The 25839-nt window shown below is 39.1% G+C and overlaps 1 protein-coding gene across 9 annotated transcripts in view; it reads right to left on the bottom strand.

Annotated features, from left to right (window-relative positions):
- The window catches only part of ZBTB20 (zinc finger and BTB domain containing 20), a 968716-nt gene that overhangs the window by 477169 nt on the left and 465708 nt on the right, over nucleotides 1-25839 (bottom strand). The window contains exon 1 of one of the 9 annotated variants that reach the window (XM_075542491.1): nucleotides 12610-12688. The exons of the other annotated variants lie outside the window; for them this stretch is intronic. The gene's annotated coding sequence lies outside the window, so the exon portion shown is untranslated. Of the gene's footprint in view, nucleotides 1-12609; nucleotides 12689-25839 lie in introns of those variants that run through there. 9 annotated transcript variants of the gene reach the window in all.

Genomic DNA, 25839 nt, shown 5'->3' with positions numbered 1-25839 from the left:
GCGGGAACTTATAGCAATGATGTCTGTAAAACCCCTTTCAGAAAGAATAACAGAATTTAGGTGAATGAATACATTTGATGGTGTAAGATATAGCAAAATAATAATAATAATAATAATAAATGTAATGATTAGGGTTCCAAGGGGCTAGGGTGGGGGAGGGAGGGGATAAAGGGGAACTGATATCAAACATCTCAGGAAGAAATAAAGTGTTTTGAAACTGATGTGGCAGCAACTGTACAATTATGCTTCATCTAAGTGAATTATAGATTGTTATAATATCTGTAACAGCTCCCAATAAAATGATTAATTTAAAAATAAGAGTTTTCTGGAAGATGTGATCACCTAGGACAGTAAGACAATAAATCCCAAAAGAACAGACCTTTCAACGTTTATTCTGTCTGCATCCACATCACCTGGAGATGACTGTCTAAAATGCACATTGCAGGGCTCTAGTCCCGAAGCTCTGATACCGAGGGTTGGGGTAGGAGCCATTTTTCCATCTATCCAGGTGATTCTGACTCAGTCAAAGGTTCTCACGTTCATAAAGACAGATATAGAAGAACAGACATTCATGAAGCATGTATCCCCCAAATAACCACAGAGTGTGGCCCAAGCTAAATGAGGCCTGCTTTATGTCACTGAGGTAAACATTCAGTTAACTGCACTTTGGACCTAGCTGCTGACCAGCCCTTGGTGACCATTGCCGAGGGTTACAGACAGCTGGGACCTTGTGAGGTGATGACTGGCCTTGCAATCCACTTTATAGGTCACACCAGAAGGATCCAATTGATTCCCCTCTAAGTGAACCGGACTTTACCTTAAACTCATAGTCAATCTAAGGAATGTAAATACCCCCTTGCACTCAAGCCTGCAATACCCTAGAGTATGAGAAGAAGCAGATGACTGCTAGTCCTAGACTATGGAATGGGTGGTCATCGTTGAACTTTGTTTGGATCTCTTGTTTTGAGGGTGCCCAGTGTAGGCTGGCCCAAAGCTGCAATTTATTTACTACCCCGATGCTCCCTTTGCTTGTTTATGACATGTGTTAATCCAGCAGACATGGTTCTGCCTCTGTGAGTATTATTGAAAGTTTTTACCTATTCCCCAGCCCTCAATGTTTCCGTAAATAGTGTCTAAGCATTTAATTTGTAAAAGTCAACAATTCACCTATTATCGTCTAAAAAGGCTGACCTATACATGTATAATTTCCTTTTCTCAACAATGTTCTAAGTATGAGTCATTTATTTTTTAATTTAAAAATTATTTTTCAAAATCATTTTCTTGGGAGCTAATACATATATAATGTTATTCCATAGTTCAATCACATCAAGTATTATTGTTCAAATGCTTCCACAATCAGTTTCAAAACATTGTTTTCTTCTTGAACACCTTGATATCAGCTCCAGTTTACCCTCCCCTCCTATAACCCCCCTTATTCTACTCATTTTCCCCATAGGTTCATCAATCTTGGGTGTCATATACTGAAAAACAGAAAAACATATAGCAAAAATTCAAGAGGGCTACCTCCAATGACAATTACACCAGAGCTAAACCTCAATATGAAAAAGAACAAAAAGAAAACACAGAAAAATTGGGAAAGCAGTTCAGGCTCAATGTGTATCAGAGAGGGGATCAACTAACAAGGTTTTAACCCTCCGAGTCAGGTTTATACTTTTGATCTCCTAGAGACTTCTCTGCAACGTACTATGTTTAATACCAGTTTATTCCCATCCCTCCATTAGAGATAGAAGGAAATCACTGGCGGTTTATTACCTCTGTAAATCTCACAAATATATGTTGGGCTTCCACACAGATATCCATAGCCTAATGCAAACCAGAATCTCACAAGTAGGCTCTGATACTATTCCCTCCTTCAGCTTGAGTTATATGATCTACAATCCTTTGATCACTGATGTTGTTGAGCTTCTTCCATGTCGATTTAGTTAACTTTCACTTAGATGGCTGCATGTTTGGAAAGAAGTCTTTAAGTCCCCAGACATGGTCTTATCTGAAAGCTGGGCACCATCTAATTTTTTTCACTATGCTTTGTTGTAGCACCCTTATCGTCCGTATTCCTTTCCTGACGGCAAATATCAAACAGCGCCATGATTTAAGAACTAGTTGTTCTTAAATTGGAGTTAGGATTGAGTGCTAGTCCCAAACTCATTCCTGGATCTATGTTTTGTTTTATCTGCATTTGTCTCCCTTTAGTGATCTCCTTATTAATTTATGGTAGAGAGTCTTATTGATCATCTCCTTGGAGTATAAAGCTCTTCCATTAATATTTTAATTGATCAACCCCTATTACTAATTTTTAAAACACAGTTGAGAGAGGGATTTTGGGTCAATGTACACTAAGTACATATCGCAATATCTAAATCATTCACATTGCACAGAATAAATCCTTTCATGGCTGGACACTATTTACTCAAACAATGGGGGTTCATTGTCAGGTAAACTTTTCAATAATATTCACAGACAATGTCAGTCACAGGTTTGCTGGAAATATATATACATACACACACATATATACATAAACACACAGAACATATAGGGCATTTATGTAGTATATATATATGTATATGCACATACAGTGCTGGACTAAGTCATGTTTGCCTACTGTCATGTATTAAGTCAATGTTTGCCAACTGTCAGTTCGATAATCAGTACTTCTGGTATAGTTGCCTTCTGTTTCTTCAAACACCACAAACTTTCAGCCTAAGGTCCTCAGGTTACAGGGGTTTTTGAGGTAGAGTCCCGTCCACCTAGTGGAGTTTCTGAACCAGATCTTTCTGGTTTGGCCTTTGGAGCGTGTTGTGCACCTTGAAGATCCAGAATTAATTGCCATAGTTGTCTACAGCACTTGGCCTGGGTCCCAGGATGTGTCCAGAAGTTCAGGCCAATGTGACTTATTTCAGTGCATATTAACAGGGATATTCCCCATTGGGGTCCTTAAAAGTATTTTTAGTCATGTTTCCCTCATTAGGAGGTTGGTCCTTTCCACTTTACCAACACAACAGCATTTGTGTTCTCCCAGATGTGTCTGCTCCCTTTTCCCTCGCCTGACTTGACTTTCCCATTAGTAGGGGATCATGTATAATGTTTTCCAATCAAATGATAATTCTGTCTCTCAAACGATCCAGGGGCATATGGGCTCATACTTAATGAAAGCATTAATCCAAGAACAACTAGTTCTTATGATATGGCCCTCCCCACTTGATTGATACTTGATCATGAAGAGATCACTAAAGATATGGGTGCTACATCAAAGTGTGGTGAAAAAAATCAGATGGTGCCTGGATTTCAGATAAAACAGTGTCTGAAGACTTAAAGGCTTGTTTCAAAACAAGCAGCCATCTAATTGAAGCACCAACTAAGTCTGCACGGAAGAAGCAGACCAACCTATGTGCTCCAAGGAGTATAAATAATAAAACCCCAATCCAGAGGAGGGAATGGTATCAACTTAAATTCAGAACACTCAGTTTTCAGAAAGCTATGGGTAACAGTAAAAGCTCAAAATCCCTCTGCAGAGTTTCCAAGAAGATTGAGCCTCTGACCATAGAGTCAGCAATGTGGATACCTTTGCTACCAGAGCACTGTAAAGTCGATTGCGACTGATGCCATTAGGTTAAAATAGAACACCTTATCATTTGATCTCCCCTTTGACCCATTTAAAATAAATTAGTTCATTTTCAATATTACATGCTTTCTTTAAATTCACGGTTTCTGTTTTATTTTGTCATTGTTGTTTTTGGTTTTTGTTTTGTATACCTTGTTTTCCCCACATATAAAATTCAGGATAGGTTAATATAGAGAGTCAATAACTGGATTATAATTACCTGGGGACATGGCAAGGGAGGTGTGGAAGCTACATAATCTATCAACTTGCAAAGGGGTGGAGTTTAGCCTGTCAAGCGGGTCATAGCATGATGACTTCATTTTGGCGACACGATAGAGATAAACATCTTACTGGAGGCCAGATACACTCTCTGCTTGTCTCTCTGCTACACATTCCTATTGACAAGCCAGATGGAGCTACACTGATGGAGCCAGAGCCCTGGAGCTGGAGGACTCGTGTGGAGACCCAAGCCAGGGATGAGATGCTTCCAGCACCACTGGATCCACGAGACTTTCCACCCACTGGCCTGTGTTATCTTCCTGCATTCAGCGTCATTGCATGTGTTACGTGTGTCGGAAGTGGAATTTATTGACTCATATCAGACATATGGGTTAATATCAGACTTATGGACTTGATGTGGACTGGACTTGAGTGTTTGATTAATATACAATCGCCCTTTTATATAAATCTCTTTCTTATACCTATGTGAGTTTCTATGAATTTGCTTCTCTAGTCAACCCAGACTAACATGGGAGGTTAGGGGGAAATGGGGGAGAGCAACAAAGAGTACAAGTAAAAAGAAGATGTTCTGATATTGATCGCGGTGATGACTACACAACTCTTCTTAATATGATTGAACTATTGAATTGTATAATATGTGATTTTTATACCAGTAAAAAATTTAATTCAGTTAGATGCATTTAAACCATACAAACATGTAACATGTTCACAGAATACAATTATACTCACAGAGTAAAAAATCTATTCTTCTTGAGTTAAATACACTTCCTAAGTAGTTATCATTTAGCTATCACTATATCTTTAATTTGTCATTACCACTGAGAATATGTAAGTCAACAGCTATAGGTCATATTCATTATCAATGCATCATTTTCCTCTTATAAAATAATAAGGTAGCTTTCTGTAAGTTGGTAAATTATTTAAATAAATAAAAGCCACTATATTCTCTTTTAAACACATTGTAGAATAAAGTATTTTCAAATTAAAAAATTAATAAAAAGTCATTGAACAATTGTAAGTTGAATACTTTAAACTCAGTTCATAAATTAATTTGTTAACATGAAGATAAGATTGCTATGGATCTATGGAGTAATTTAAACATTTTCATTCCTAAGATTTTCCTGAAGAAAGTGAAGTGAGAGAAATCTTAGAAACATGTTTATAATTTGTAATATATCACCAACTGTGCAGCAAATCCCTGTTCTATCAGACATAAGAGGAGAACTATGATGTCGAATTACAAGTACAATGTAACTAAACTAAGGAGGGAAAATTCCAACAAATAACATAAACTGTGGTCAAGTAGAAGTAACCACATGCTGTATGAACTGAGGAAAGCGACGGAAGATCTCAGAGAGGATTATGACGGTCGACTGGGACAAAGCTGTGGCAGTCTGCTTTCTTGTAGATTACAGCAGCTCGAATGTGTTCTGTAAGGTTGCTATCACTTAGAATCAATCCGATGGCCGTGAGTGGGATCCGGTAGTGAATGGTGGACCTGGTGATCTACTGCTGGTAAATGAGTCATTGAACAGCTTATGGAGGACCTTTCTAAGAGGACACACGGGAGGTTGTCCTAAATTAGAACTCCCTAGGTGGCAACCGTCTGTATCTTTCTAAAAATAATAATTGATCATTCATTTACAGCAATTCAAGATGTGGTACAAGTCAGACTATGGCCTGGTAATATTTAAATGAATGGTACAAACACTGAGAGACTTAGAAACACAAAAGAAAAATGAATGCGTTGTCATTACTGTTAAGATTGTGTGTGTGCATGTATGCGTGTATGAGAGACAGAGAGAGAGAGAGACAGAGAGAAAGCATATTTGTTGGATAACGCAGGATGAATAAAATTTGAACAGAGACAAAGATATCGTTTTAGGCAGAGGGTTATAAGCTGCAGGACAGACAGCATATATGCTTGGGAACAATTTAACATAAACCTTAATGACAAGTTGAAGTAGAGCAATAGAGTGCTCTGAATACAAAAGTCACTTGTAGTTTGTTTGTCTGTGGGTTATAACAGGGGGACACTGAATTGCCTATATATCCTATTGGAATTGAAAACCCTTTCAAAAGGTGGTCCTCAGATCTAATAAGCACCAAAATTACCTGGAAGGCTTGCTAAAATCACATATTGCTGTATTTACCCTAAAGTTTCCGGTTGGGGAGATCAGAGGAGGGGCCAGAGAACTTACATCTCACAAATGTCTCTGTAATGCTATTACTACTGGTTCTTTTGAGAACCACTTTAGGCTATGTTAAGCGCGAAGAGCTTAAAAGTAGTACATGACCAAATGGCTGGGTAAATCTCATAATTTCTTACACGCGTAAAGTGTCATTTCCACTCTTATACTAAGTTACAGGAGAACTTACATGGAGAATATCTACAAACAAAACTGTCCCTTTGACTTCCTATTCTCTCTACTAACAGGGGCAATGAAGAGGACATTATCCAAAGGATAACCTAGACCAACCTGGAAACTTAATTAAGATGTAATCGCCACGAAGAATATTCAAGAATGACCATGAGGAGAAAGAACCAAGAGACACTCTTGGTGAGAGAAGATGGGTGTAGCTTTAACTCCAAAATGTCTCCATCGATTTCAACCGAAGATTTCGTACTTGAGCTGTCTTCTGTTGTTGGTCTTTTAATTCTCAAATGACTTTCAACTTGTCTTCTTGAACATATTTCGTTTATTCAAGAGGCAATTGTAGTAAGCAAGAAGACCTCTCCACTTAGGTGTAAGCCACTTTTCGAATGCTTGAAAATCTCTCTCTAAATCAAATTTGCACTATAAGAATAGTGTTAGAAATATTTGGTAAGGCAGAAAGAAATAATGAATGTTCTGACTCTGTATTCTCACGCATAACTCTAAGTCTCCCACTACTCAGTACTCTAAGGGCAAGTCTCCCACTACTCAGCACTCTAAGGGCAAGTCTCCCACTACTCAGTACTCTGAGGGCAAGTCTCCCACTACTCAGTACTCTAGGGCAAGTCTCCCACTACTCAGTACTCTAGGGCAAGTCTCCCACTACTCAGTACTCTAGGGCAAGTCTCCCACTACTCAGTACTCTGAGGGCAAGTCTCCCACTATGCAGTACTCTGAGGGCAAGTCTCCCACTACTCAGTACTCTGAGGGCAAGTCTCCCACTACTCAGTACTCTGAGGGCAAGTCTCCCACTACTCAGTACTCTGAGGGCAAGTCTCCCACTACTCAGTACTCTAGGGCAAGTCTCCCACTACTCAGTACTCTAGGGCAAGTCTCCCACTACTCAGTACTCTAGGGCAAGTCTCCCACTACTCAGTACTCTAGGGCAAGTCTCCCACTACGCAGTACTCTGAGGGCAAGTCTCCCACTACTCAGTACTCTGAGGGCAAGTCTCCCACTATGCAGTACTCTGAGGGCAAGTCTCCCACTACTCAGTACTCTAAGGGCAAGTCTCCCACTACGCAGTACTCTAAGGGCCTACGCAGTACTCTAAGGGCAAGTCTCCCACTACTCAGTACTCTGAAGGCAAGTCTCCCACTACTCAGCACTCTAAGGGCAAGTCTCCCACTACTCAGTACTCTGAGGCAAGTCTCCCACTACTCAGTACTCTAAGGGCAAGTCTCCCACTACTCAGTACTCTAAGGGCAAGTCTCCCACTACTCAGTACTCTGAGGGCAAGTCTCCCACTACTCAGTACTCTGAGGGCAAGTCTCCCACTACTCAGTATCAATTGTAGATGGAAAAACACAACAGGTTTTTTCGGATGATTATGTAGAAAGTCTTTTTAAAAAGAAGTTAGACGTGGACTTAGGATGTTCAAAACTCTAGAAATATCCCAGTCATAACAGGTTCCTAGACATGTACCAGTCTTAAAAATAGTAAGTATATAATTACTAAGAGTTAAAGAACAACGATGAGCACAGGGACAACAGAAACAGTGAGAGTAAACCCCATGGACTCTGTTTTTCACAGTTAGAGGGTTAAGAATTTGTCTCAGCCTAATAACACAAAGTCAAAAATTGAAAGAAAGAAAAGCCAACAACAACCATACACCTTGGAAAATACCACAGAAAAACAGGCAATAAAATGTAATACCTGCTATTAAAGATTCTGCAGGCCAGGTCAGGTAATTTAGATAAGCACCAACATGAGAACTGTCGTGGCTCTCAGGGAACAGTATCCGTATGAATTCTGCTGGTTCCAATCCCATTTATACTTGAACAACCCATCCCTTAATAAGAAGGAAGACTGAACACTACTTGTGTGGTCTTATTACATTTGAGAAAGCACTTTTATTATCTGAATAATTCTGTGTGGAAGATAAGAAGGGAAAGTATTAGTAGACTACTCGCATGATGGAGATAGAATTAAGACTTGAATTCACTAATTCACTGCCATTGAGTCAATTTGAACTCTTAGCGACTCCGTAAAACAGAGTAGAAGTCCTTCTGAGATTACAGTTCATCACAGCAACAGTGGGTCCTATTGCTCTTCTGTGGAGCAGCTGGTAGGTTCGAACTACTGACCTTGAGGATAGTAGTCTAATGCATAAATCAATAAGCCAACTTCCCCTGTTTATTTTCAATAGTAAAACTCTCTATGGGAGTAGAAAGCCCTTTCTTTCTCCTGTGAAGTGGCTAGTGAGTTCAAACTGTTGACCTGGTGGTTAGCAGCCCAATATCATAAGCGCTACATCACCAGGGCTCCTAAAGAAAGAAATAAAGCACCATTTATCAAATATTTCTGCGCAGCCTGAAAAAAAGCCCAAATTTTGAGTTTCACATAGAATTGATAACTTCAGAGAGTCTGCTATCTACTTGGGTCACTGAGTGATGGTGGTACCGAAGTTAAAGGCTTAGATGCTAACAGAAAGACAGGCAGTTTGATCCACCAGCTGGCAATCTGTTTCTATAAAGACCTGCAGATTTGTGAGCCTTATCAGGCAATCCCACTATGTGTTATAGGGTTAATATGAGTTGGAATCAACTCAATGGCAGTAGGTTTGGTTTGACATTTTTTCCTTTTGCTTTTGCTCTAGGTCACAAATTATAGATTTAGAACTTACGGATGCTAGTCCAATTTAATATGTCATGCTCTTTCCATCAACATTAATTCTCAAATGTAAACATGCAGTTAGGAAAACTTCCCTCTCAAGGAGAAGCTAGTTCACTGTCAAATGCTACAACCACGATTGAAAGTCAGATTCTTTGTTTACTTCCTCATTTTTAGTTAGTAAAAAACAAGTTCACAGTCCTTCAGAAGAAGTATATTTTTATAAAATTACTTCATCTGTCAAAAGAATTGGATAAATTTTTTCATTGATTTCAAATGCTTACTTTTATAAGTTATTATAGCTAGGCACAGACTTAGGAGATAATACATTTCTACCACACATTGCAAGGCGGACAAACCAAAAGAAAAACATCAAAGATTACAAGTTAGCACAACTTCCACTTTGTGTCAGTCTGGGTACTTTAGAGAAACAAATCCACAGAAACTCATGTATAAGAGAGACTTTTGTTTAAAGGCTAAGTGTGCTTCAAGAAAACATCCCAACCCAGTGCTGCCCAAGCCCACAAGTCCAACATTAACCCATATGTCCAACACCAATCCACAAAGTCCTCCTCCATCTCACAAAACACACACAATGATGCCGACTGCAGGAAAAAAGCCGAGTCAGTGAATATGGAAACATCTCAGCGCTGGCAGGGGTCTCCACATGGGTGCTCCAGCACCAAGGGCTGTATCAGGGTAGGTCCATGTGGCTTCTCCTCAGGGATGTCTTACAGGAAGTGAGCCTTGCCAGCTAGAGCAGGGAACTGGCTAAGGCAGCTTCACCCTGGTCCGACCATCAGAAAATAAGAGATCTGAGAACTAGAAAGGTGAGGCTCACTGAGCCATTTATCCCTCTGACCTTCAATTAACCCTACATGTGTTTATCAGCCAGGTTGGCACAATAAACTACCTCAACTTTAAAGCAAAGAGAAAGACACACAGGATAAACCATCCTAAGGAGAAAACAATAGGACCAATGGTTCCAGGAGGGCATGGGAGAGGAGGCCGGAGAAAAGGAAGTGGGGAGCCAACAAACCCAGGGACAAGGGAACAACAAGAAATGTAGAATCAATGGTGAGGAGGGTATAGAATGCCCGGTGGGGTTTGCTCAAGTGCAATCTAGCCGAGAGGAATTGCTGAGAGCCAAATGAAGATCAAATATGATAGTGGGACAGGAGGAAAGTAAAAGGAAATAGAAGAAAGAACTAGGAGACAAAAGACATATATGGAGGTATAAACATAGACATGCATATATGAAAATAAATATATAATGATAAGGATATAGGTCTAGGCACATACATTTAGATGTTAAGTATTAAGCAGATGATCATTGGGCCTCTACTCAAGCCCTCCTTCAATGCAAGAACACTTTGTTCTAATAACCTGGCATTCTGTGATGCTCACCTTCCCAGCACAATTGCTGAAGACAAATGGGTACATAAGCAAATGTGGTGAAGAAAGATGATGGTGCCCAACTATTAAAAGATATAGCATTTGGGGTCTTAAAGGTTTGAAGAGAAACAACCAGCCATCAAGCTGGGAAGCAACAAGCCCACATGGAAGAAGCACACCAGCCTGTATGAATGTGCGGTGTCCATGGGATCAGGCATCAGAAGATCCAAAACAAACAATCATATTGATGCGAATGAGGTGGGTCAGAATGGAGACACAAAGCCCATCTGCCAACGATTGGACATGCCCTCACAGAAGGGTCACAAGGAAGGCATGAGTCACTCAGGGTGTAGTATAGCACTGACAAAACACACAACATTCCTCTAGGTCTTTAATGCTTTCTCCCTCCCAAATCATGACCCCAGTTCTACCTTAAAATCCCACTAGACCAGAGAGAGCACTTGCATTGGTACAGGTAAGATCTCTCAACAAATGGAATCTAGGACAGAAAAATCCCTCAGGTACAGTAATGGGAGTAGCGATACCATGAGGGGAAGGGGAAGGTGTTGGGAGAAGTGGGAACCAATCGCAATGATCAACATATAACTGCCATTGCCCCCCCTCTACCCAGGGGGGGACAACAGAAACACAGGTGAAGAGAGACAGCAGATGAGTAGAATATGAAAATAATAAATTTAAATCTATCAAGGGTTCACAAGGGTGGGGGGGGGTGGGAGAGAGAGGGAAAAAAGAGGAGCTAATACCAAGGGTTCAAGTAGAAAGATAGTGCTTTAAAAATGATGATGGCAACCTATGCACCAATGTGACTGATACAATTGATGAATGGATTGTTATAAGAGCTTTAAGAGTCCCAATAAAATGATTTAAAAACAAAACAAAACATAGAGAAGTAACAATTGAGTAGTGGCATCCTAATCACTACTGAAAACAAACCTAGCTTCAGTTCCCAGTCATTGGGAGCCACCATTCATCTCCCAGGGGAGGCTTGTATGTTTCTATAAGGATGACTTGGTTTTAGCAGAGCTTCCTAAGATAACTTAGGTAGAAGGGTCGAATAACCTAGCTCTGAAAATTAGCCAATTGAAACCCTATCGGCCACAATTATCTGATCGCATTGTACATGGAGACGTCATGAGTCAGTGGCCACCTGAAAGGCAGCTAGAGACACTAAGGCAATCAATAAAGGCTATCACATACGTAGGGGGCTTAGCAGCAGAGGAGGGCACATGAACCAAATAAATCTTCCATCTATTGCTTTGAACACAAGAGTCGTGAAGCTATGGATTCAGACGGAGAAACGTATTGACCAAACTACCATGTTTCATTTTATTTTTACTTTGTAACTACTTCTGCTGACACAATCGGTGGTCCAGCGTCTCACTGTTGTTGCACCTGCTGTTTAAGGTAGTCATGCTCTTCCCCTGCTTACATGTGCAAAGCTCCGGAGGCAGAGCATCCAAAGTAGCATCATTCCACAAAAGATACAGAGGTTTCTTCTAGAATTCTCCTTGGGATTTGGGTTGCAGAGATCAAAAGGGATCTGCTATGTAAGTAAATATCTGTGAAATTAAATTGAATTTTAAAATATTAAACTAATATTGTTATTGAAATAGTACTGTTCCATGTCCTGAATACTGGTATTGAAATTCATAAAGAACTGTTGAGTTTCATAGTTGATATTATACTAAGGATTTTATTGTTTTATTTTGGTGTTGTAGTAGCAAAATATCAGTATTAGTGGAGTTCATTAAAATTATATATTGTAATATTTGTCTTAGGCTTGAATACCCCATAAAGCAGCCCTTTAAAGTAGTTGTTCAGCCTGTATACATACATATTTTTATTAGGGAACTATCTATTGATAGTTGATGATTCTCCTGTTGATAATTCCCCTAACAACTAACAAACTAACAACAATAACAAAGTAAAAGAGATAAAGACCTCAATCAGAAAATATTAAAAACTGTAACAAATTTAAATAGGTCATACAGGAGAGCAAGTCATATGGTGCTAAATTTTCACCTAATTGCATGTACAACAATTCACTTTTCAATAAATTCTGCATGATATCAAAGTTATTCACAACCATGGTCCACAGTCATTGGTGATTCACTAGGGACTTAATTCACTTGTATTTCCCCTTAACTTTAAAAAGAAAACACAAACAAAAAAACTGAAATAGCTTTAAGATGGGTCAAAAGGGAAATCAAATGATAAGATACCACATTTTGACCTAACTACGTCTGCCTTAATTGACTTTACAATGCTCTCTGACGATTTATGTACCTCAGCTGTGATCAAAGCGGATCACCTGGAGGCCTAATCCATGTAGGGACGCTGCAAATGGATTCTGGGCTTCCACTGTCCTCTACAGCTTTCTGAAAACCAAGCATACACATGTAAGTTCTGATGCCATTCCCTCCTTTAGATTTGGATTATGTTATTTACAGTAATCACAGGCTGACATGCTTCTTACATGTGGACTTAGTTGACACATCTCTTATATGGCTACTCATTTGAAAACAAGCCTTTAAGACCACAGATGCTATTCTTTCTGATAGCCAGCCACCATCTAATATCCTCACCACATTTTCATATAGCACCCATACCTTCAGTGATCTCCTCAGGAGTGTGAACATACCCCCAATTCACTCATACATCTATAGTTTATATATGTCTCTGGTTCACATTAGAGGCATCATGATCATTTTATGCTAGAAACCATTATCAATCATCCCTCTAGGACAGCGGTTCTCAACTTGTGGGTCGCGACCCCTTTAGGGGTCGAACAATCCTTTCACAGGGGTCGTCCGATACATAGCAGTAGCAAAATTAGTTATGAAGTAGCAACGAAAATAATTTTATAGTTGGTGGGGCATGCACCACATATGAGAAACTATATTGAAGGGTTAGAAAATGCAGTTAGAAACTGCATTAGGAAGGCTGAGAACCACTGCCCTAGGACATCACTTCCATGGCCATCAAGTTAGTGCTAACTCATAGGGACCCTAGAGGGTAGTGGAGAACTTCCCTTTTGAGTCTCTGAGCCTGCAAATCTTCACAGAAATAGCCTCATCCTTCACTTGTGAATATGGCTGGTAGTTTCAAACTTCCGACCTTGCAGTTAGCAGCCCAATTCCTAATCACTATGAATTGATAGTGTTCTTAGTTTAGTCGATGATACAGAATTCAAAACACTGCTGAAAAAGGGAAGTTATGTGAGTATAGGCTGGCTATAGACCACAATACATGAATTGTTGACTTGTACAGATTGAACTTTTAAGTGACAGAACACTATTTACACAAACAATGGGGATTGATGATAGGGAAAATCTTCCAATAATATCTATTCACAGCAGCAGGGCCATCCCTACCAGATTAATACATGCTACAATGAAGCAAGGAGGGCATTAAAAATAATAAGTATTTGGTAGTTCTGGGCTACCATTTATTGGGCACCCTCAAGGCAAGAGATTCAAACCCAGGTCCAAAGTCTGCCAGTTCTACGCCCTTGGGCTACTATTGGCCTGGACATTTTAACCTTGTGTTTGTCATCACTGTTTCTTGTTCTTCTTGCTGTACTTATAGGAAACAACATAATTGATTCATTGTTTATGTGACAATCTTTCATATATTTGAAGATCCCTATCACATTTCTGCCTCCTGAATTTCCACATAATCCAAAATTTTCACCCATTCATCTTGTATTTCATCTCCCGTCTGTCCTGATCATTTATCTTGAACATATTCCCATTATAGATTTCATGCAGTACCTGTATGCCTGGGGGGGAAGGAGCTTGTGTAAGTGCTAGATAGGAATTCATCCTATGGTGGGATATGATAATACAATGTTTCATCTTCTCAACACTGTTACTATAGCCTAAGATCATTGAGGCAACCACCTATTTCTCTTAACTCTCTTTGTGATTAATTAAAGAGGTTTCAACAACAACAACAAAAAAACAACCCACAGGCTTCCAGTGACTTATTTTGTAGTTTCCACCAGTTAATTCTGACCCTCCAGAAACTCACTGCCCTGCCCCTGTGGGTTTCGGAGCTGGTCACTCTTTAGGGAAGTAGAAAGCATCATCTTTCTCTGGCAGAGTGGCTGCGGATTTCAGACTGCCCCAGGTGTAACCCGCTACACTACCAGGTCCCCTCAATGTTGATGATCTGACACGCCGAGAGTATCTGATAAATCTCATAGGCTAGATAAATCGAAGACATACAATGATTTTTTTGAAAACACTCTAATTCACAGTATAAAAAATTCAGCATTCTTAAGACTGAAATAATAGTAGCCAGTAAACAAAATTTAGCTTGAGTCCAGCACATCTGCAGAGTACAATGGTCTAGGGGAGCAAGCCTAAGCAAAAACTAAGCAGCCTACAGCCAAAAGCATGAGAAGCATAACACCTTGGACTGGAGGGGCGTGTGTATTATTTGATCCACCATCATTTCAATTTATTTTAAACAGCAGAAACTTACTTTCAAACTAAATTTTATTGAGGTTTTTGAATATCAAATAGCCAAAATAGTGTTTTATTAAATAAACTAATTTTAAAATTAAAATTATTCATCTTATGTATTATAAACTCAATTAATAAGTATATAATGACAAATACTTTTAAAAGCAGAACTCGGGATTGGATTATTTTATTATCTTCAACATTTGGGTCTTCATATGGGTAAATGGAGACTATACAGTATCAAGAAAATCAGGAACCACATAAATAGTCGTATATATTAATTAATTTTTTAATTGCTTATTTCCAATCTCAGAATTTTAATTTGAGGCCTACATGAAAACTACTTAAGTCAATCGCATGCATTTTACTTGCTACCACTTTATATTTTCCAATGTGTAACCTCCCGCCCACTCCGTCCCCCTCCAATGTGGTTTTTAAAATGTATGTAATATCTATGAATTTGTAGAACCTGTTTCCCAATCTGAAGTAGATACAAATATATTTTAAATTGTATATTAAGTAAATATACACTTTTAAATGTATATTTACCTTGCATGATCTCAATCATTTTTTATAATCATCTTTGTTATTCGTCTAGTGAACTCAGTTTGAAACCTTGAAACAGAGTGTAGAAACCACTATTTTGTTCCAAGTAAATTTCTAGGAAATAACCTTGTTTTCTGTCTGTTCTTCTATTACTTAGAGACCAGTGAAACCGTCTTCAAACTACAGCCTGTAGGCCACATGCGGCCCGCTAGGTGTTTTTGCCCCATTTTGTGTTTTACTTCAAAATAAGATATGTGCAGTATGCATAGGAATTTATTCATAGTTTTTTAAAACTATAGTCCAGTCCTCCAACGGGTCTGAGGGACAGTGAACTGGCCCCCTGTTTAAAAAGTTTGCGGAGCCCTGCCTTAAGGGATGCTTTGTCTTAAGGGCTTTGGTACATTTGGATTATTTCTTCAACTGGAGATTAAGCTCTTCAAGATCAAGGGCCTCGTTTTTGCTTTGTTCTGTCCATGAGCCCAATCTTATACACCGTATAGAATAGAATTTGTCTAACGTCATTTAATAAGTATCCATACCCTAAAAATTTCAGAAGGGTTCGAATCTCAGCCTCTTAGTCTCCCTGCACCCCATCAATTACACCATGGTACAATCTGCCTCCGAATAACGGGGTTCATAGTGGAAGCAATCCAGTAAATTCTCTTGGCTTTCTCTTTTCTAGGCTTCCAAGATGAGGTTATGATTTATTTTCAATTTTTATGTTACAGCCAATAATTCTGTGACAAATGATGGCTTTCTGAAGACAGCTCGGAAAGAGTAAGGTTGGTAGTGCATAGTACAAGGTTAGGAGTGTAATCTTCTAATGAATTAGAGTAAAGAGGACGGTGGGGAGGACCTAGAGGTAGTTGGGAGGGGAAAAGGGCAGCTAAGCGTCAGTGCAGAGACATAGCTGCTACATGGCAGGCATGATGTGTGCCCCCAGTGCCACTGGAGAGAGTGCCTGCCAATGAGCACTTTCACATCTCCACCAAAGTTTCCAATGCCAGCTGTCAGAGACCATGGAGCCATTAAAAGCTCATTGCGATATTTACAAATATGCTTGGTCTAATTGATGTATGGATTTTTCTAAGAGCTGTAAGAGCCCCTAATAAATGATCTTTAAAAAAAAAGATAAATAAATAAATGGAACATTCCCATAGGCACTATTTTTCAGTTGACATATCTATGAAGCAAGGTGTGTTTGGTAGCATTAGTGTCTTCTCCAGAACATATTCCAGAGTAAAAGAAAGCTCCTAAAACTAGCACTCACTGTCTGGACCATAACGAAAAAGTCAGGTCCCAAAAGGTTATGTGGTCTCAGTCATGTCACCAACCAAATCATATCAGACCCGTAGCTAGAACAAACTATTTAGAACCAAGGAGCCCCCACTGCCATTAGATGGATTCATAGTGACATCACAGGGAAGAGGAGAGCTGCTCCATGGGGTTTCTAAGGCTGTGAACCTCTATGGGGGCAGTTTTTCATCTTTCTCCCACAGAAAGGAGGGTCGGTCGGTGTCAACTGCTGTCCACACACTTAGCAGCTCAAAATGTCCTCCGATCTAGGGACTCAGACACTACTTTTCAACTTCTCTGTCAGGTTTTGAGTTTTCAGAGGGGCTTAACCATTAGGAAACTGCCTCCTTTCAAAGGCAAATCTTATTGAAACACCTACCTTATGAGCCAGTTAGGAAATGAGAGCAAATAGTATACTTAGACTCCACAGCACTCAGCCTGTGCCTGTTTTTATAAATTGGTAGTATTTCCTACTAACTTATTTGGAAAAATCATTTTTTATAATAGACGTGTTTACATAAAACCAATAAAATGTCTTGTGTGTTGGAACATTTTGCTTTTATATCTGGTAGACCATTTACGCTACCTCCTCTTCAGTGTCTGCTGGAACATTTATTTTACATTCTCTATCCCATTCCTGTTGGAGCATTTATGTATGATTTGTTTGTTACTTTTATCAGTTGATCTTGCCCTTCCCATATGCTCATGTCTGACTGGCCTAGTTTCCCACATTCAGTATGTGATCTCTGTAGCCCTTCTTAAATATTAATTAGTGTAATTGAATTCCCTCCAGTATTTCTAACCTCAGGCACCTGAATCTCAGTGTTTTTATTAGAACTGATTTGTTCATTTAAAGCCCAACCTTCCTCCCCATCCCCCATCCCTCTATACCTCAGTCTCTGCCTAGTTTCTACCATGTCAATAATAGGCCTTTCTTCATCTACACCGGCAATTATCTACCTTGCTTCCTTTCCCATGTACCGCTAATCCCTTCTTCCCTCATTTTGCTTAGGTAAATGTTGTGGCATGTGTTTGCTTTAGGGAAAGTCTTCATGGAAAAATAAAAACATTTTAGATCATTACCTTCTCAATTAAGAGCTAGGAAACACAAAGCCATCTCAAATCTCAGCAAGAGAAGTCATGCAGAGTAAGCAGAAAAGGAATGGAACCTTCTCCTGATGCACAGCTAGGAGGGAAACCAGTCCTGAGGAGCCCTGCTTAGAGATGAGAATCCTGATGCACAGCTAGAAGGGAAACCAGTCCTGAGGAGCCCTGCTTAGAGATGAGAATCCTGATGCATAGCTAGAAGGGAAAACCAGTCCTGAGGAGCCCTGCTTAGAGATGAGAATCCTGATGCACAGCTAGAAGGGAAAACCAGTCCTGAGGAGCCCTGCTTAGAGATGAGAATCCTGATGCACAGCTAGAAGGGAAACCAGTCCTGAGGAGCCCTGCTTAGAGATGAGAATCCTGATGCACAGCTAGAAGGGAAAGCCAGTCCTGAGGAGCCCTGCTTAGAGATGAGAATCCTTATGGAGCACAGCTGTATTCTGATACACCTGAGGTCTGCATGAGGTGGAACTGAGTCACCAGCGACTGGTTGTTGCTTTTCCCCCTGTACTGAATGGAAACTGGTGGATCTGAGAAAAGGTATCTCTGATTTTCTCAGTGCTGAGAGAGCACTGGAAGCATAGTGGTTACACATTTGGCTGCAATCTGAAGGGTCAGCAGTTCAAAAACACCAGTCAATCCAAGGGAGAAAAATAGGGCCTTCTAATTCCATAAAGAGTTGCAGTCTCAGGAACTCACAGGGTGGTTCTATCCTGGCTCCTCAGGTGGCTAGGACTCGGCATCGACTTTCATGGCAATTGAGTTTGGGTTGTTGTTGTTGTTGGTTGTGACAGAAAGACCACACATCAGTGGTTTAAAAAAACAAATTAATTTTCTCAAAGTTCAGTGGGCTAGAAGTCAAAATTCAGAGAACTGGAAGGCCCTCTATAGGTTCTGGGGGAAGATCCTTGTGTTTCTCAGCTCTCTTAATTTCTTTGGTGAACTCCAAATGGCATCTATCTTTCCATAATTAATACTTCATTGCTCTTGTGCCTTTTAAACCTCTAACAAACCTTACAGGAACCCTGGTGGCACAGTGGTTTTGTGTTGGGCTACTAGCCCCAGGGTCAGTCATTCAAAACCACCAGGCACTTGGAATGAGACAGATACGGCTTACCACTCCTGTGAAACACTAGTCTCAGAAACCCACAGGGGCAGTTCTACCCTGCCTATTGGGGCACTAAGAGGGGTCATCGGCTCCATCACAGTGAGTGAGGACACACCGTACTCTCATCCACATAACAAAAGAACACACATATTTCTAAATGGCATTTTGGGGTACACAATTAAATCCACCTTCCCAAGCTTGAACTAGACTCTCCTATGGAAATGTTTCAAACATACCTAATAGTGCAGTTGAAGCCAAGAATCACCTGAGCTGAGGTCTTTCATGATTCTTATACAGTCAGAAGGCATTATGTATGCATTTTTAAAAAGGTTGTCAAAGGAAAGCACAGCACAAAGGATATAGATACACCTGGGTTGGCATTCTGGCTCCACATTCCTAGCTATATCCTGTTAGGCAAATAAGGCTTAGTTTTTTCCCCCGGATATAACAGATGAAATGATCAGAATATTCTCATAGATTTTTGGTGAGAAATAAGATAATGCGTGAAAAAAAAGACTCAATGGGTACTATTTACTATAATCATTATAATGGTTAAACATGTTAAAACTACTTGTTTTCTTCGGACTCCTTGATCTTTTACCCATAATATATTAATATATTTTCTAAATTCTGCAATGGTGAGCTATTCAGGTTCTTTTCCTTTGATTCTAGAAGGTTCTCTGGCTAACATCTCTTTGGGGCTTCCATAATCATCAGGTAGGATCGCCGGCCCTCTTTGAGTAGCTATGTGCTTGTACTTTAATCTCTGCTTGTTCTCTTTTTTTTTCTTCTGCTTGTTCTCTTTAAAAAAATTTTTCCTACTTAGTGATTTTAAAAAGTACAATTCAAGAAAGGACCAAACATTATGAGGAATTTATTGAGACTAATGACTATCAAAATTGAACAAAAAGGATGTTATTAAAAATAAATCACACCAAGGGGAGAGCAGCTGATGGCAGCAGCTGTGAAATGGCTGTTCATGGTGGGAATCAGTGAACCCCAAAGACACAAAACAAAAACTGGAAGGCCATGAAACTTACATGATTTACAAGAGAAGCCCAGCTTAATGAACAGCCTCTGAAGACTACATGAGCCAGTCAAGTCACTTCTGGATAAAAATTTGGACAAGGGAAAAAGACTAATGTTCACTGATCCAATGGGAACTATAAGCAAGAACAGTCTCAAAATAAGATAAATGGAAAGTTTTACTTTTTTAAAAATTGTATAAGAGGAGTATTGAGATGGCAGTAACTTTGTGTATCTCGTTATACCTAGGACGCTTAACAAATGCATGGGGATGTTGGCAATATCAGTGAGAATATCTTTGTAATAGTAAGCTTAGGCATTCTTGGGCAAAATATATACAAATTAGAAGCCACTCTCAAGTACTGGGACAGGGCATTGTAGAATACAAAAGCTTCTGCTAAATTAAATAGCAGTCTAAGGGCTTCAGGGCTTCGTTGCTGGAAAAAACGTTCCATTTAGGTCACACAAAACAATGGCTTTGGTTTGAGGACCCGTGTTTCAACTTCCACGAGCACTAAATTCAGCTAAAACCTAAAAACAAAAATATTGCCAAGGAAATTGAGATGGTAATGTGACAGCACGCCTGAGAGAATAAACTATCAAGACAGGATAAACAAAGCCAACTGAAATGGAACCAGCAAACTGAACGCAAGACAAGGAAGCTTCTAGATGGTTAAGAATATGACTAAACACAACCAACCATATATTCACGGGAAGGATAGTGAGGAGAAAGTTTATCCCATGATCTATGCAGATAACTTCTCTAAGGTAATACAAAATGTGGGGTACTTTTCATAAATGCCTTTGTTTCTAAAGGAAAAGTGAAGACATTTTCTAAAGAAACAACATATTATCAGAAATGAAATCTTTAAATTACCCCAAAGGAAAGGCTACCCCTACTGAGGGAAAGAAAACTCAAGTCAGTTCCTGATGTTGGTTAACTCTGTTTCAAGAAACTATTGTTGGAATTATCTCCATTAAAATCCTAATACCTTTACTTCTTGAGAGGACGGCAAGCCACTTTGCTGAAACCCGAATCAGTTCCAAATTTCCACTTATAAAAAAACCCAAAACACCCCCCCAAACAATGTATCCATTCCCATTCCAATATGAGCTTCCACAAATTTCTAAAATCGTACTAAAAAGAAAGAAAGCCACCCATTCTGCTTCTTGCTTTATTTTAGTAGTGGACCTTTGAAAAATAACAATATGCAAGCGTATGATGTTACAGTGAATACAGCCACAAGGTCAATATGCTAATGCAATGTATGACTTTAAAATTAGCTTTCCTTTTGTGCTATTATCCTATAAATAACTTCTGTATTTTGCCACTCTTAAAATATCTTTTCATCAAATTTGATATAAGTGCTGTATAAGTAAATATTTTTGTGGCTAAAAATGATAAGGTGATTGTGTGATAAAGGCTATATCATTGTTCTACTTTTATTTTGACAAAACCTTCTTTTAGGTAGTATTATTTCATGTTAGGCTTTTTTGTGCTGCTTAATATTATAATTAATAATTCATATTTTTGTCTTTCTCCTCTCACTCTCACTTTTATTTTTAATCGGTGGGTATGTGCCAAATTGGTTTGTTATTTATTTATAACATAAAATGACAAGGGAATTGAATATGTGAAATATGATAGAGAGGTTTTTCTTTCATACAACAAAAAGTTCTCAGTAGTGAAACTCTTTCTTTCTTACCTTTTATGGACTCACGGATTTTTGAGAGATTTGACCAGATGACACCAGTACTTTGCATGACACCATGTGATAAACATATTAAGTGCAACTGATCCTTTATATTTTTAAAAATCCATTTTAGTTTTATGGAGGGAGACAGCTGGTAACATGCATAAAAGAGGTCAAAATATATCAAAATTTATAAAAGACTCCCTGTTCTGATAGATCCTAAAGTGCCAATTAAGTAAATTTCTGACCAAACAGATCTATTTATAGTCTTCCCTAAAAGCAAAAGCACGCAAATGTAGCCGGACAAACAGAGACAATTTCAAAGATGTGGGCTTTCCATTTAAAAAAATTCATTTGCAAGATTTTACTGAACATTTAATAATCCCTTCAGCTCTGTCCCTACCAGACCACTAACCCAAAGGCTAGAGAACTGATTGCCGACTACCCAAAATTCATCATGTGGTCCCGAGGACCTCAGTCACCCAAACACCAGGGGAGCTGATGCTCCAGAACTAGTGTGGGATCAGAATCAAGGGGGATTTGGCCTTGGAGTGAACTTAGGTGAACTTAAAACCAGCTAAGTGATCCTTTAAGTACAAGCAATGCTTAAGATCTTCAGTGTTGAGACCAAGTCCTGTCTCACAGGATCTTCCTTTCCACCATCATTAAATAGACTCTTTCAATACATCTTTTGTGTCTCATCTTAGTGAACTCAAGAGACATAACATATCTGTCCGTGCTACATATATGCTTCCTTAAACATTCCAGGACTTCTATCTCATGCATTAATGAAAAATTGTAGTTCACTGTCATTAGACCCTCCTGAGGGCAGCCCCTTATTCCGGTGTTGTCTACCTGTGTGGATCTCTGAAGTTTTGACATTACTCAATTGGTCTTCAATATGTAGAATGTGCTCTTTATTTAATAATTTGGCATCTTTCCCCAAATTACCTTTACTATTACAAATGGGCAATATATTTGTGTATTATATTGAACATTAAAATGTTTATAACCTTAATCAGTTTGATCATTATTAAAAGGTAGCATGCTGTATTTGACATTGAGTCAGACGTGGGAGCTGATGCACAGGGAGAATAAAACTTTTAACAAAGGTGAACTCAATTTAGTGGTAGAGTTTGAACTGGGATACTGCAACGCTCACATTACACTACTCTGCCTTTCAACCCGTTTCTTCAATCAAAACTTTTTCCCTGCCAGTGTAGAATGTGCCCATTTCTTGGTCTCTATATCCATGAGTTATCCCATCTCTGCCTATATAGCCTATGGTGAAAAAGAAATCCATAAAATGTACAAATGTGTTCGTATTGGATTATGCTTTTTTGGGGGTTTCAATTAAAGTGGCAATAATAATGATACCAATACCTTGTGAGATAGTATTTCTGACCTGATAATACCTAATTTTTAAAACAGTTATCATTTTGAATGTTCATATTTCATTTAATATATGGTGCAAGTGTAAATATTAGGAAGAAAAATATAACTGCAGCATGTCAGGTACATATCAAAAAGTTACTAATAGCTGTGATTATTACTTCATAAATTATATTCCTATTAAAATATAACTATGGGAAGTGGTGTTTTAGGATCACATTCTTAATAACTACTATACAATTAAAGGACCTAGGAATTGTAAGCATAGGTATAATATTAATGAACTGATGAATTTTAAATAGAGTTCTAGTTATCCAGAATATTTTTAAATAGTCCCTGAGAGTAGTGAGAACATGCACTTTTATACATCAAGCATGGATCAAAATGTGCACATTGGTAATTTTATGGAAGAATACCAATAGTCCTGTTTGTTAGAAACACTTATTTAAATGGCATATAAAATCCTTCCGAAAATGGACATGATTTCAATTTCACTCTTTCTGAACCTCAGGGTTGGGCAAGAGGTAGGAGGTAGGGAAAAGTGGAGGAAAAGCAGACAGTAGGTACACATTTAAATATCCTGACTTTTAAGAAGAAAACACATCATTACTCTGTGTTCATACATCTTTGTGTGACACAAGTTGTTTTCTCCATCACTTGAGTTTGCATAGGACCCACCATAATACCCCTTAAGAATCCTTTTAGCCACCAAAATGGATTTTTCCAAAAGAAAATCCCCATGATTTAGCTTTGTTAACATCTGAATGCATGTTTCCATGGATTTGTCCAGAAGAGGGAACTGAGTCTGTTTACAGCGCTATCTTTCTGATGATCACAGAGAAGGTACAGGAACAGAAAGCATTAGAAACGCACGGAGACGACAATCACATTGTAGAGGCCACCGAGTCTCCTAGAGGCGGGGACAGTCTGAGACAGACTCCTTGGTTCCCTTCTGTCCCCAGGTTTTCTGTTTCCCTATTTCCTATGGTTACCACCATGGAACATGTTAAAATCTCAGTAGGGACTCTGTTTCAACTTTTCCTTTCAAAACACAGTGAGAAAGCTTAATGGAAAAAAATGCCCTTCCTATCTCCATGCCAAGGAGTGTAAGATCCACAAACGGAAAAGCCAGGCAAATAGTCTTTTATGTGCCCCAGAGCTCAGCAAGTGACCTAGTGCTACAAAAATGCCCAAATACTCATGTGACCTGACTAATGTGTGCTGTGAGATGAGTCAAGGAAAATGGAACCATCTGTACTTTTAATGGACAGCAAAATACTTCTTCTATGTCCATCCAAAATCATAGTTTACAGTTTATGAGAGACACAAGAGGCTTTCATCCAAAAAACTCTCTAATTAAAAAAAAGCTGTCATGTAAGATGACCTGTGAAGTATGACCTGGTAAACATAGCTGGAGATAAGCAAATGGACTTATAAAAATCAGGATTTCCTTAAAATGTTAGTTGCTTAGTGTATTAAAGCTTCTTTAAGACGTGCAGGTGAAATCATGAAAAACATAAAAAGAATGAAGGGAAGCAGTTGTAACAATCGTTAGAAAGTGGGGGCAAGGGACACTCTGTGATACACGTTTCCACTTACGGAAATCTTGCACTGATAAATGTTAAAAAATGTTTTAAAGTAATAATCTGTAGGGTCATCACAGCGTTTGCACACATTTTCAAAGCTGCAATTTTGGTTTCTTAAATCTATAATTCAGCCACACTATGTGTTTATAGAGCTTTGTGTGACCCAAGTACTTTTCTTCATACTTGAGTTTCCAGAGGCTCCACCATAATACTCTTTAATATTCTTATAATACTCTCTATAGGACTTTCAATGGATATGTTCCACTTCTTAAGTTTCAGACTTAGTAGGAAAGAGAAAGGATGAAAGTAGCAATAATATGAAAATATAGATATATAACAAAGGTTGAGCTGGTCAACAATTTAAACTAGCAAAATAGTTATAAGCAGAAAATGAGATGGGGAAAATGAACACCGAGCAGGATTCTGTGGACAAGGTGCTAGACCCTAGCAGGTGTTGTTCTAATTTCAAAATAATCTAAAATTCAACCACCCTCACTTTACAGACAAGGAAACTGAGGTATAAGTATGATGCTAATGGTAGCTAGCATGTAATATATATACACAATAAACTATGTACAGATATCAAGGACTTAAATACATCCTCTCGTTTAATTCTCAAAATTATTCTGCAAGGCAAGTATCATTATTTTCCTTTTACAGCTGATGATCTAAAAACTAACAGAGATTAAATGACTTCTCAAAGGCTGCCCGGCATCTAAACAGAAGAGCCAAGATGTGCACTCAGATCAGCCTCACTTCACAATTCAGTGGTTTTCTCATTCACACGACAAGTGACAAGCACCTGAGAACCAATCAACCACCTCAGAACAATTAATTCAGCACCCCGTTTGCTCATGGGACACAGGCATGAGCAAAGATCTTCAAGGTAATTATGTTGCACCGATTCTTAAGAAGTAAGTCTACTATGCCAGGCTAGAGGCTAGAATCCAGACCGTTGGAGTACTTTCTTACTCTCATCATGCTGTCCTTGCTAGGTGTCAAGGATGGAATTGTGCCCCCCGCCCCCAAATGTTTCAACGTGGGCGGGCATGCTTCCCAGTGGTTTGCCAGTTATGTAGTAATGTGATGTAGCAGTTACGTGGTGAGGCAATCCCGACCCCCCAGCCCCACCCGAGGTGATCTGACATGATCAGCTCTGCTCTAAGAGACTGGAGTGGGAGGCAAGACCCTTCCTCGAGTCACAGCCCAGGTCAGATGTAAGTGGAGTTTCCCTGATGTGTGGACAGTATCACCTTTTATCTTACATACAAGATATTAAAGGGGAGAAATAC

The sequence above is a fragment of the Tenrec ecaudatus genome, chromosome 2, assembly GCF_050624435.1.
Source record: "Tenrec ecaudatus isolate mTenEca1 chromosome 2, mTenEca1.hap1, whole genome shotgun sequence".
Lineage (NCBI taxonomy): Eukaryota > Metazoa > Chordata > Mammalia > Afrosoricida > Tenrecidae > Tenrec > Tenrec ecaudatus.
This window is presented reverse-complemented; position numbering and strand designations above follow the sequence as displayed.